The sequence below is a fragment of the Panicum virgatum genome, chromosome 6N, assembly GCF_016808335.1.
Source record: "Panicum virgatum strain AP13 chromosome 6N, P.virgatum_v5, whole genome shotgun sequence".
NCBI lineage: Eukaryota > Viridiplantae > Streptophyta > Magnoliopsida > Poales > Poaceae > Panicum > Panicum virgatum.
The window spans coordinates 8,446,841-8,460,161 of NC_053150.1; positions in this window are offsets into that span (position 1 = coordinate 8,446,841).

Sequence of the window (13,321 nt, forward strand, 5' to 3'; positions counted from 1 at the left end):
GCACCCCCTGGAGCCGCTGGTGGAGCATCCGTTTGGTGCGGCTCCTGCAGGAGTTGCCAGCAGAGCCGGAGCTAGAGCCGCACCAAACAGCCCCTAGATAGAGATGTTTGTCGAAGATCCCCCTCGCGAACTCGGTGGCATGTTCAAACCTCACCATCGCGCTTGAGGAAGGCACGAATTTCATCTTTAGCTTCTGTGTGTATGTTGCTGACGATGCAGGAATTTTCCATTATCACCTCGCAACCACGACGGGTCTGAAGGTACCTGCATTGCTTCCTCGCCCGATCATTGATGACCTCGTCGAGGATCGGGCGAGATCCAACTTTTTGACCTGATCCGACCGCCCGCGCTGCCGCTGATCTCAACTACTACCGGGGTCTGCTGACTAATAGCCAGGGCCGTCTCCTGGATTTGGAGGCCCGTCTGCGAAACGCAAATAGAAGCCCGCGGCGAGCTGGCGACGGCGTGACATGGCGAGCCGGCGACGGTGTGTCGCGGCAACGGCGACGACGCGGCGCGGCAAGCTGACGATGGTGCGGCCGGCGGCGCGGTGACTGGCGACGGCACCTTGACCTCGGCACGGATGGGTGTGGACCGTCGAGCGACGAGCAACGCGGTTACGGTTCAGTATTCACGTCGCTCGGTCAAACGAAGCCATTGGCAATGGCGACGGTGTCTTTGTGTGGAAGGAATCGACAATGGGCCACCGCTACTTCATTTCCCTCTAGTCCCAGCGGACATGGGCCGTTGCTGCTCTAAACTGCCATCTGCTATAGACCTTGACAGAACAATTTGAGGGCCCTCCAATTCTGGAGGCCATGTGCAGTCGCCCACCTCGCACGTGGCCTTCGACGGGCCTGTTAATAGCCCATGCACTTGGTACATCAAGTTTATAGGGCGCCGCCCATGCAACTTGTGCCTCCGGCACTGGTCCCGTCTTGGGGTATATTCTAAAACATCTCTGGCTTCTTCTTTTTGTGTTAATTAGTGGTATTAACATGAACATGAACACGAGCACATGCTTCATCATCACAAGATCACTAATTTGCATCGTGGAACTGCTAGTAATATTCGGAATTAAAATATGCCAAAATTTGCCGAAATATCTAACAAAAAATAATTTCCTCCAATAATCTTTCCCATTTTCCTACCAATCCCCATTCCTCCCTACTTTTAATTTCTATCTTCGTATTTGTGATATCTATCCTAACGGGTTTTATATAGTTTCTTATACTTTGATTTTTGAAGCAAGAAACCATTTTTTGAATGAGATCCAATTTCTTGATCTTTTCATCTCTTCCCTCTTTAATTGCATTGTTAAATCAGCAAAATGTCCTACATTGCAGAATCTAAAATGCAATAGAAACTATCCTAGTCAGTGCAAATGGACTGCCTTAAGAATCGGTCTAAATCAGAATCCTTATCCAAAAGACCCAATCGGTTTGCCTCTTTGGCCACTTCCAAATTGGAAAACTATTTTTCCAGCAAATACCACACAAATACCATGGAAGATGATTCACCCTTGCTTAAGATTCCTTGCTCGAAAAATGGAAGAGGTCGATGGGAGTGTCCAGCGGGGGCATCTATTTATCGCTTTCTGCGATTGGAACTCGTCCAATCGCAGAAGCGAGCTGCGCCCCCGCCGCCGCCGCCGCCCCCGGCTTCGGCGGCCTCCGCCGCCTCCGCCGCCGCCCTCCATCGCCGCCACGCTAACCGAGCCCGCCGCCGCGCCGTCTAGCCACCGCCGCGTCATCTTCTCTTCACCCCCGCCGCCGGCCCCGCCCACCGGAGGTCCGGCCCCGCCCGGCCGGCGGCGCTCCCGCGCCACCGCGCCCTCCGCCGGCCGAACCACCTCCGCCGCCGGGCCGCCGCCACCCCCGGCCCCCTTCCTCTAAGTCCGGTGATCACGGAGCTCCCCCGGACCCCGGCAACCCCGAACCCTAAAGATCCGCCGCCTCCACCGCCACCCCGGCCGGCGGCGACCTCGCCGCCGGCCGCTCCGCCCACCCACCACCCCTCCCGGCCACCCCTCTCTCTCCCCTAGCTCGCCGCCGCTGCTCTGCCTCCCCCTTTCGCCCCGTGTCGGGAGGTTGAAGATGAAGGTCGCCTCTGCGACGCGTCGCCTCCCAGCCGCTCGCGCGACAAATAGATTCCCCGGTGTCCAGCTATCATCCACAGTGGTGGACCCAGAATTTGAGTGTATATCTAGCTAAAACTTCAAGATGCAATACGGTACAATCCAATACATAAGTTGGTAATATAACCATAATGTTTTCCAAAATAATTAGGTATACTGGTATAAAAATGATAGTAAAACAACATTTAGGTCCTTAATTTATTTTTTTAGTGATTAATCACAATATAATTATTGCAGTGTGCTTTGCAGCGGCAATCTTAAGTTAGTGCAATGATGAGCTTTTTGTGGTATTCTTGGTCCCCATCGTTGTGGGTTTCATTATATTGGTGCAAAGGGTATGCACACGGATAAGCTAGTTCTAAGTGTCACTTGGCATTCAGAGACACTTAAAATAGTTTAGAACTTTATTTTTTCTTTGGCCATACTATAAATGGGGGCATGGTGTGTAGTAGCTTGATCTAGATATACACCTAGAGATAAATGTTATTGGTATTTCGCACACCGGCTAGTAAAATACCACCGCACTTCTCTGAAGCTCGATGGCTATCACCCAAATGCAAAGATTTATATTGATTCGGACGAACGCCCTACATCAGTACTCCCTAATTTGGTATGGAGTACGTCCCTGGGAGAAGCGCGACACGACCCTTCGCCAGCTTTGCCGTCCCCTCCGTCCAGCCACCGCCTACCACCGCGGCACCGGAGGAAGTGCTTGCCTCTGTTGCGCTCGATGCCGGGCTCTCTCACAAAGTGGTGGAGTCTTTGAGCGTGGTTGAGGCCCGATCGTCCGCATCACCCGTGCCCAAGGGCGCGATGGTTGGAGGGCTCACCGCCGACCATCGGACCATGGCGCAAGTAGCGGCAGACGGGGAGGATCGGCCGGCCGCAGTGGGGGTGCCTCCCGACTTCCGAGGGTCGGGCAGTCAACGAGCGCGAGGCCTCTCGGTGGGGCTAGTTTCAGGATTAGAATAGATTGGCCATGGGTTAGTTGTAAGAAGTGCAGGAATTGCATGCTTCGGCGACGTCAATGGATGTGGAGGTGTTTGGGGGCGTTCTCTCGCGAGGTCCATCCCGCTCGGCGAGGTACGCCGCTTCTTACCTCCGCCTGACTTGTTGTCTCATGTCGAGCCAGCGAACACCCTTTAGGCCACTATTAGAAAATGGGTCAAAGGTCCTGACCAAAAATACCAGCGGCTATTGCAGCCGGTACTAATGCCACACATTGCATCAGTACCGGCTGCAACAGCAGCTGGTACCTTTGGCCAGCGGCGCTCAAAGGGAGGCCTTTTGGTACCGGGTTAAAGCACAACCCGGTACCAAAACTCAAGAATAGGCACCGGGTGGTGCCACCAACCGGTACCTAAAGTGCGGATAACGGCATCGGTTCTTGCGATGACCCGGTGCCGCCAGGTGGCCAGGGCAAAGGCACTGGTTGGGACGTTCACCCGGTGCCATTGCGTAATATTTAGCACCGGTTGCTGATCTCCAACCGGTGCCTTTGTACCGGCACTATAAATACCCCGCCTCCTTCCCCCCTCCAAGCTGCCGTGAACTCACTGTTCATGGCAGCTGAGTGAGGGGAGGGGAGGCGAATTTTTTCAATTTTTTTAAAAGGTTAGTGTCGGTACCCTGTAGCAGGGATACCCACTCTTACTGCAGCAAGGCAGGACCCGCGTAGCTGTCCATAGCTGCGCGGGAAAGGCGGAGTAGCCAGGCCCCACAGGCCAGGCTCTTCCCTCACTAGGCCAACGGCCCCGGACCCGCTCCCCGCCTGGGGAAGGGTCCGGAGACGCCACGTATCCCTAAAGAAGGGAAGCTCCGTGCCGACCGCCGAGGCCCGGACCCCCATAGGGGTCCGGGACCTCCTGCGCCCGTCCGGACTACCCTCACCATGTAGGGGTCCGGAACCGCCACGTGTCCCGAGGACGCGGGATCGTGCGCGAGTCTTCCGCAGGGGGACTCGCCCACCCACCGCATTTAATGTGGTGGACAAGGCGTGCTCTGTCGCCGCGGTACGTGAGACAGCCTTTGTCAGGCCTCGCTGAGCACCGCGTATTACCAAGAAGCACAGTGCAGCCGCCTGTGCCGCACCCGCGCAGAGCCCGCCTGCAGCATTAAATGGATACGACAGCACGGCACTTTTCCATCATGCCGCCTACGCCGCAAGCTACACCACCCGCTTAAGCAATGTGACGGGCGGTGCCACTAGCTACGACAGGCCCGACCTGACAAGACGACGCTAGGACATGACGGACGAAGGGCTCCGGGAGCAGGCAAGGGAATCCAAGAGAGAGATCTCCTTTGCCTGCGACGCCATAATGTATGAACAGTACGTTAGTTTATACTGCATCGTTGGACCCACCTGTCGGGGATCCAACGGCTGTGTACGCGCCCCCTTGAGATATAAAAGGGAGGCGCTCGCTGTGCACCAGACAGACCCGGACAGACTCAAGCTCTCGCACCTTCTCACTCTCGTGGGAAGGCAATACAACACACAGTGGACGTAGGGTATTACGCTCCGGCGGCCCGAACCACTCTAAATCCTGCTGTGTTCCTCGTGTTCTTGAGTGAGATCGATCTAAAACTAGCTACCCCCTGAGTACACACCCTCTGGGCTAGGGCGGGTGCCTTCCGCCACCCGGCCGTGGTTTGCAGCACCACGACAGTTAGTAATATTGTTTTCAATACTTTAGCAAATTCATTTTGTAGATGTAGTTAGCATTTGATTTAGTTTATACACATGATAAATATTTGTAGATGTATTTTGGACCCGATTTAGTTTTATGGTTTTATATTATTGTTATATAAATTATTAGGCATAAGATAAATATTTATTTAGATGTAGTTAGAAATTGGGTTATTTTATTGTTATGTTAAGCATGCATAATATTCGTACTCAATCATTGATTTATTTAATCCATTACTTTACTTCCAATATTGATTAATAAATGGTTTAGGTTGACACTCGTTTAATGTTTATGCCTAGTGCATCCCACCGCTCGCCACAGCGCCGCCGACTGCCGCGAGATCCAAAAGCTCGCGAAACAGGTCAGTGGGCGGCGTGAGCAGTCCTCTAAGGATGGCTCACCCCCTCCTCGCCAGCGGGCCGGCAAGGAGAAGGCCTCTGACAGTGGGGCCGCGGCCAGGGAGAAGGAGCTGGGGTACCAATCCCCCGCTCGAGAGCTGAAGGGCGTCTATCACGACGACGACTCCGATTCCGACAATGGCGACCGCCGCAAGAAGCTGTACGTAATGTATGGCGGGAGCTAGGAGCTTGTCTCCCGGCGGGACGTGAAGACCCTTCGCCGGGAGGTCCTTTCGGTGAAGCCGGGGGTCCCGAGGGCGGCGCCGCACCAGAGGTGGATGAACACCACCATCTCTTTCGGGCCATCCGACTGCCCGGAGAATATGGCCGGAGCTGGTGTGCTACCTTTAGTCACCACTCCTGTCATATCCAACGTGAGGCTCTACCACATGCTGATTGACGGTGGGGCTGGCCTCAACGTCATCAGTTATGCAGCATTTAAGCAGCTGCAGATCCCAGAGTCCAAGCTGACTCCCTCTCACCCATTCTCCGGAGTGGGCCCACACCCGGTGTTCCCCCTGGGGAGCATCACATTGCCGGTCACGTTCGGGACCGAGGAGAACTTCCGCACAGAAAGCGTCATGTTCGATGTTGCGGAGGTGAACCTCCTGTTCAACGCCATCATTGGCCGACCGGCACTCTACCGCTTCATGGCCATTGCCCACTATGGGTATTTGGTCTTGAAGATGCCTTCCCCTGCCGGAGTCCTCACCATGCAGGGCGACCGCACTGCTGCCGTCGCTGCAGTTGAGAGACTGCATACCCTGGCGGCAGAGGCTGCACGCTCCGAGGAGGTTCCGTCCACCTCGCAACCCAGGGCGCCTGCAAAGGCTCCCAAGGTCCAACCATCTGATCCGGACCAAGTTCCCGTGAAGTCGGTACAGATTGGAGCAGACTCCACCAGGACCACCCGCATTGTGGGGAACCTGGAGGAGAAATAGGAAGACGCGCTCATCGCTTTCCTCCGGGCAAATGTCGACGTGTTCGCCTGGGAACCGTCACAGATGCCCGGGATCCCCAGGGAAGTGATCGAGCACAATCTGAGGATCTACCCCGACGCCACGCCGGTGCGCCAGAAGCCTCGGAAGCAGTCCGTGGAGCGGCAGAACTTCATCCGCGAGGAAGTCCACAAGCTCCTACATGCCGGCTTCATCGAGGAGGTCCACCATCCCGAGTGGTTGGCCAATCCGGTCGTCGTCCCAAAAGCCAACGGGAAGCTCCGGATGTGCATCGACTACACCAGCCTCAACAAGGCATGTCCAAGAGACCCCTATCCTCTTCCGCGTATCGATCAGATCGTGGACTCCACCTCCGGGTGTGATCTTTTGTCTTTCCTAGATGCATACTCTGGTTTCCACCAGATTCAGATGTCTAGAGAGGATAGGAAGCATACTGCCTTTGTAACAGTAGATGGGCTTTATTGCTACATTGTCATGCCGTATGGTCTAAGGAATGCCTTACCCACGTTTGTACGAGCTATGAACAAAATCTTCTGTAATCTAATTAGAGATATTGTTGAGGTTTATGTCGACGACATTGTGGTCAAGACTAAGGTAGGGTCAACACTAGTGGAGGACCTGTCCCTCGTCTTCGACCGTCTTCGCGCCACGCGCACGAAGCTGAACCCTGAGAAGTGCATCTTCGGCGTCTCAGCAGGGAAGCTGCTGGGTTTCCTGGTCTCGCATCGAGGCATCGAGGCAAACCCAGCCAAGATCAAGGCGATCGAATCAATGAGGCCTCCTGGCCGCATCAAGGACGTCCAGAAGCTTACTGGATCTCTCGCTGCTCTTAGCCGCTTCATATCGAGGCTGGCTGAGAGGGCCCTTCCCTTCTTCAAGCTGTTGAGGAGGTCCGGTCCATTTTCATGGACCGAAGAGGCTGAACAGGCCTTCCAGGAGCTGAAGCAGCACCTCACCTCGCTGCCAGTATTGGTGGCTCCAGAACCCGGTGAGCCGTTGTTTCTGTATCTTGCTGCATCTGCGGAGGCGGTCAGCATGGTGCTGGTCGCCGAAAGGATGGAGCAAACTTGCCAGGGGAGCACCAAGGTCCTCTTGGCCAAGGATGGTGAGCCGGACCCCGGACACGGGGGCCCGTCAGCCTCACCCCAGCTTGAAGGTCCGGATCCTGCACAGGCAGGTCCGGAGGAGCCTCATCCCAGTGGGAACCCAGAACCACTGGGGGCCCCAGGGACAGATGTGGTGGACAAGGGCGAGCCGGACCCAGGAACTAGGGTCCGGACCGTCCAAAAGCCAGTCTACTACGTCAGTGAAGTCCTCCACGAGGCAAAGGCCAGGTATCTTGAGACGCATAAGCTTATCTATGCAATACTTATTGCGTCCAGGAAACTGCGCCACTACTTTCAAGCACACCGAGTTGTTGTAGTGACCTCTTACCCATTAAGAGCGATCCTACACAACTCCAACGCCACAGGCAATATCGCCAAGTGGGCAGCAGAGCTGGCAGAGTTCCAACTGGATTTCCAGCCACGCCATGCGGTCAAGAGCCAGATCCTGGCTGATTTCATAGCGGAGTGGACTCCTTCCCCAAGCAACCCTGGGGGTCCGGTCATAAATGTTGGACCCCCGGAGCCGGAAATCAGGACACCAGTCTTCACCGAGCCTCACTGGACACTCTTCTTTGATGGGTCCGCCCGCGAGAAGTGGGCCGGGGCTGGTGTGGTCCTCATCGACCCAAACGGAGATCAGCTGAAGTACATGGTGCACCTTGAGTTCAAGGCCACCAACAACATGGCGGAATACGAGGCTCTGATCTTCGGCCTGACGCAAGCCCTCTCATTGGGGGTCCGGCAGCTTCTGGTGAAGGGGGACTCCCAGCTAATCATCAAGCAGGTCCGAGGGGATTGCAACTGCAACAATCCCCAGCTCGCGACATACCTCATACACGTGAGGAAGCTCGAGAAGGACTTCGACGCCTTGGAACTGCAACACGTTCCCCGCGAGCACAACTCAGCAGCAGATGATCTCTCTGCGAGGACATCTACCTGGGCATCTGTGCCTGAGGGTGTCTTTGAAAGACGGCTGCTGAAACCTACCGCCCAGCCTGCCAAGCCGGGTGAGGGGGATCAAGCTGGCACCTCGAAGCTAGCGGTCCCGGCAGCATTCCACCTATGGTGCCTAACCGGGGCTATGTGTTCTGTTGAGGAACCTGGTGTCCCCACAGAGCCACCCCCACCTGCTTTGGGAGCTCCCGATGCATGGATCTCCGAGATCCGGGACTACCTGAAGGATAACATCCTCCCTGATGACGATGTGTCCGCTGAGCGCATAGTCCAATTGGCTAAATGCTACGCGGTGGTAGAAGGGGATCTCTACCGCCGTGGCGCCAACGGAATCCTCATGCGATGCATTTCCCAGGGAGAGGGCCGCGAACTGCTCGCGGAGATCCATGGAGGCGAGTGCGGAAGTCATTCCTCCTCTCGCACGCTTGTTGGCAAGGCCTTTCGGCATGGCTTCTACTGGCCAACAGCACTCCAGGATGCGGCTGAGCTGGTAAGGTCCTGCAAAGCATGTCAGTTCCATGCAAAACAAATACACACCCCAGCTCAAGCTTTGCAGATGATTCCACCCTCATGGCCATTCGCTGTGTGGGGTGTGGATATCCTGGGGCCTTTCCCCCGGGCTGTCGGCGGATACCGGTTCCTCTATGTCGCCATCGACAAGTTCACCAAGTGGCCGGAAGTTACTCCTGTGGTGAATATTACTAAGAAATCAGCAGTCGCATTCCTCAGGTCCATTGTGTGCAGATTTGGCGTTCCAAACCGCATCATCGCGGACAACGGGACCCAATTCAAAAGCAGACTCTTCCAAGAGTACTGTGAGGACATCGGCATCCAGCTATGCTTTGCGTCCGTGGCACATCCCCGCAGCAATGGGCAGGTTGAGAGAGCGAATGCAGAGATCCTCAGGGGACTCAAGACCTGCACCTACAACTGCTCGAAAAAGCATGGTGCCAAATGGGTTGACGAGCTTCCGTGTGTACTATGGGGCAACCGGACCACACCCAGCCGAGCTACCGGGGAGACTCCATTCTTCCTGGTCTACGGGGCTGAAGCATGCCTTCCCCCAGAAATTCACCTGGGCTCACCACGGGTCCAGGCCTTTGACGAATCCATGCAGGAGCAGCTGCGGTGCGACGACGTGGACTTCGTTGACGAGCGAAGGTGGCGAGCAGCAATCCGAAATGCACGCTACAACCAGGCGCTCCGGCGCTATCATCAACGGTTCGTGCACAGTAGGGAGCTCCGGGCTGGCGACCTCGTCCTCAGACGGATCCTGAACTGAGCGGGGCTCCACAAACTCTCCCCCAGCTGGGAGGGGCCTTTCAAGGTTACAGAGGTATGCCGGCCCGGATGCGTTCGCCTCGCCACAGAAGACGGAGTGCCGCTGCCCAACCCGTGGAACATAGAGCATCTGCGTAAGTTTTACACCTAGGCAGAGCAGGGAAATAACTTTTCCTTTGTAATAAGATAGAGTTAGCGTGCGGCCGGAGCGGTTGAGGGCCACCCTCGTAAACCCGACCTCTGGCATCCATCGCACTAGCGGCTAACGCGCGGCTCAGAGCGGTAGAGGTCCGACCTCATAAACCCGGCCTCTGGCATCCATCGCGCAAGCCATGTACATCGAGATTGCAAAGGAAAGATTTTCTCCTAGTTCTGTCTTTGTGTCAAAGTTAAATTACGCATTTCGATTCTCGGAATTTTCGCTTTTTTCTAACCCCCGCGGGACCTCTGCCCTTGTTGCTGCAACTAAGATCTGCATTGAGCTGCTGGACTACCGTACAGGTCCGGACCCTCTTGCTGCTGGAGAGGGGTTCGGACCCCTAGGAACCTACTCTGGGGAGCGGGTACTTGTTTCCTGGGGTGGTTCGGAGCCCAGTGTAGCCGCTTAGCTGGTTCCGTACCCAAAAGCCTGCACTCTCCACCACCCTGTAACGAGTGCTCTAGTACCTAGAGCCGGGTAATTGGGGGCCCGGACCTCGTCCCAGCTCAAGAGTTGGCTTCCTAAGTCCAACACGGCGTGTCCAGCACTATATCTCAAAGGATCGAGCACAGCAAAGTGACCTCACCCACTGCTGCGAAGGGTCTGGGACGATGAAGCCAGGTCCGGAAAGATCGTGCTGTTTCCTGGAGTGGTCCGGAGCCCTGCGTAGCGCCTTAGCCTGGTTCCGACCCTAAGCCTACGCACTCCCCCACTCTGTAACAAGCACAGAGCTACCTGGGCCTGCGCATCTAGAGTCCTGGACCTGGTACCAGCCTGGGATTGGTCAGGAATGAGCCCCGCGGGTCTGCTACTAAGCTATAACTTTGAAGTGGTACACAGGTTAAAACCTGGCCAGTGGTAGACAGTCTCAAACCATTGAGCCTACCTACCAGGGGGTCCGAGTATCTGCTTCAAAGCTTTCATGCAGGATAAGAGCCAATCTCGATGGTAGACAGACTCATAGCAACTGAGTCTCTCTCCCAGGGGGCCCGGGGCATCCGCTTTGTCCCAGACATCATGGATGAATTCTGCATGCGTCAAATAGCTAAGATGCTATGCAGCCCTATGCCAAGGAGGTCCGCAGTATCTTCTACGGCTCAGATGGCAGACAGGTCCAAGCAACTGAACCTGTCTGCCAGAGGGCCAGGGCGCTGGGGTGCTGCATATTGCAAATCAACAACTGACAAACAGCTAAGTTGAAGTTTTTTCTGCTTCAAAAATTTCAGCTAGTACAAGTTTGTTACATAATGCAAAAGGAAAAAGATACGATGCCCAGCTCAAGAGTCTACAGGTTCTCGCTTGAAGTAGGCGGCGACGAAGTCAACGACCTCCTGCACGCTGTCCCGAGCGGCGGCCTCCGTCTCCGCTACAGGGCCATCGATCACGGGCGCCAGCGAGATGGTCGGGTCGTGGCTCCGGAGGCAGGTCAGGATGTGCTCCGCCACCAGCCGGATCAGCTCGCGGCCCTCGGACTCAAGCTGTCCAGCAAGGACTGGCCCCAGGCGCTGGAGCCTATCCGAAGCAGAACTCAGCACCGGGAGGGCGTCAGCTACCGAAGCTGGCGGCACCGCCACCTGGATCGGGCTCAGACCAAGTGGCACCAGCGCCAGGCTTGCTTCGCTTGCCCAGTCAGCGATCCGCTGGGCCTCGACGCGCTGGTCTTCCTGATGCTTCCGGACCGCCTCCCGGACAGCCTCCTGCACCCGGGTGTCCAAGGCCGCCTTGGCCACCTCCACCTCGCGGGACCTCTCCTCGAGCTCGCGGGATCTCTCCTCGAGTTCGTGGGACCGCTCCTCCAGCTTGGCCTCCTTCTGCTCCGCATATACCTTCCGCTTCTTGAGCGACTCTCGCTGGCGCCCAAGCTCTTTCTCTATGCCGGTGGCGTGAGCCTCCCGCTTGGCGAGAGATTTTCGGTCCTCCTCCAAATCCGCCTCGTCGGCAGTCAGCTGGCAGGCTCTTTCCTGCAGTTGTTCACGCCATCCCTGCAGAGTCGTAGAGAAGACGTCGAGCTCCTGCCTCCGGACCTCGAGGTCCTCGCTGCGAGTCTCTAGCTCTGACTGCTGGGCTGCGAGGTGGGCCTCGAGGTCGGACCGTTGAGCAGCGAAGCCAACAACCTCCAGGGTGAAGTCCTGCTCCCGCTGCGCCAAGGATTTCTCTCGGTTTGACACTGCGAGCTCTCAGTCAAACACCTTCTTAAGGTTGACTCGGTAGGCCTCTTGGTCCGCCTTGAGCTTTGACCGAGTTTCCGCGGCGTGGGAGGCTTCAGCCTTCGTGTGCGCCTCCAGGCGGGTGTGCCAGTCGGAGAGGCGCTGACGCTCGCTCTCCAGCGCAGACCACTCCCACTGGAAGGCCACCTCGGCGGAGGAGGTTGCCTCCTCGATCGAACGCCGAACTCGCAACAACACTTGAGGAAGCGGAGTCGCATCCTCCTCCGGGGATTGGAGCTGCAGGAGCCGCCTGCCAAAGACCACCTCCAACTCTTCCTCCGCAACAGGACCGGAGCTGGAGGTAGGGGCTTCCGCTGCGGCACTTGTCCCCGGCGCCTCCGCTGCTGCCGAGTCGGGCGCGGCCGGGCCCAGCTCCGGCGCCCCCGGTGCTGCCGAGTCGAGCGCGGCCGGGCTCAGCTCCGGCACCCCCGCTGCCGCCGAGTCAGGAGCGGCCGGGCCCAGCTCCGGCGCCCCCGCTGCTGCCGAGTCAGGAGCGGCCGGGCCCAACTCCGGCGCCCCCGCTGCTGCCGAGTCGGGCGCGGCCGGGCCCAGCTCCGGCGCCCCCGCTGCTGCCGAGTCGGCCGGGCCCAGCTCCGGCGCCCCCGCTGCCACCGACGCCGCCGCTGCTGCACTGAGCACTGCAGAGTCTGGAAATGGCATGACAGTCAGCATCGCGTCATATGCCACGGAGTAAGCAGCAGGACGCCGTACCTGAGGGTCCCGCACCTGCTGCCACCGTCGCTGTCGATGCCGAGGTCGCCGCCGCCCGGGCACCTGCTGATGTGCCAACGGTGGTAGAAGAACCGCTGGGGCGGGAAGCCCTGGTAGCAAAGCAGAAAAGCCATCAACAACAAAAAAACGAACAAACAGAACACCGGCGCAAGGGAGGAGAGCAGGATGACACTAACCCAGCAGTACCGGGTACCCAGCGTCCCCGGAGCCCGGGCCTCTTCTCTTGCGGCTACTGCTATTGCTGTTGCTGTTGTTGCCCCTGCAGCTGCGATGCAGGCGCAACCCGGGCCTGCACCCGTTGCTGCTGTTCCTGAGGCTGCGGCATGGGCGCAACCCGGGGTCGCACCTGTTGCTGCTACTGCCGTCCGCGTGCCTCCTGCCGCTGCTCTTGCGGCTGCTCCTGCTGCTGCTGCTCTTGCTGCCGGCGGGATGAATTCCTCGGCGGCGATGGTGGTGGTCCAGTTGCGCCAGAGGACCCGTGGGGGCCGGCAGCCCGGGAGCTACTCTGGCCTGCGCCCTCAGAAGACCTCTGGCGCTTCGCGGTGGGCTCCGAGATGTAACACCCGGTTTATAAAAGAACATAAACCGAGCAATCATATACGTGCCAGGATCAAGTCACACGTATATACAACAGAATGAACAGTATATCATAGCACATATC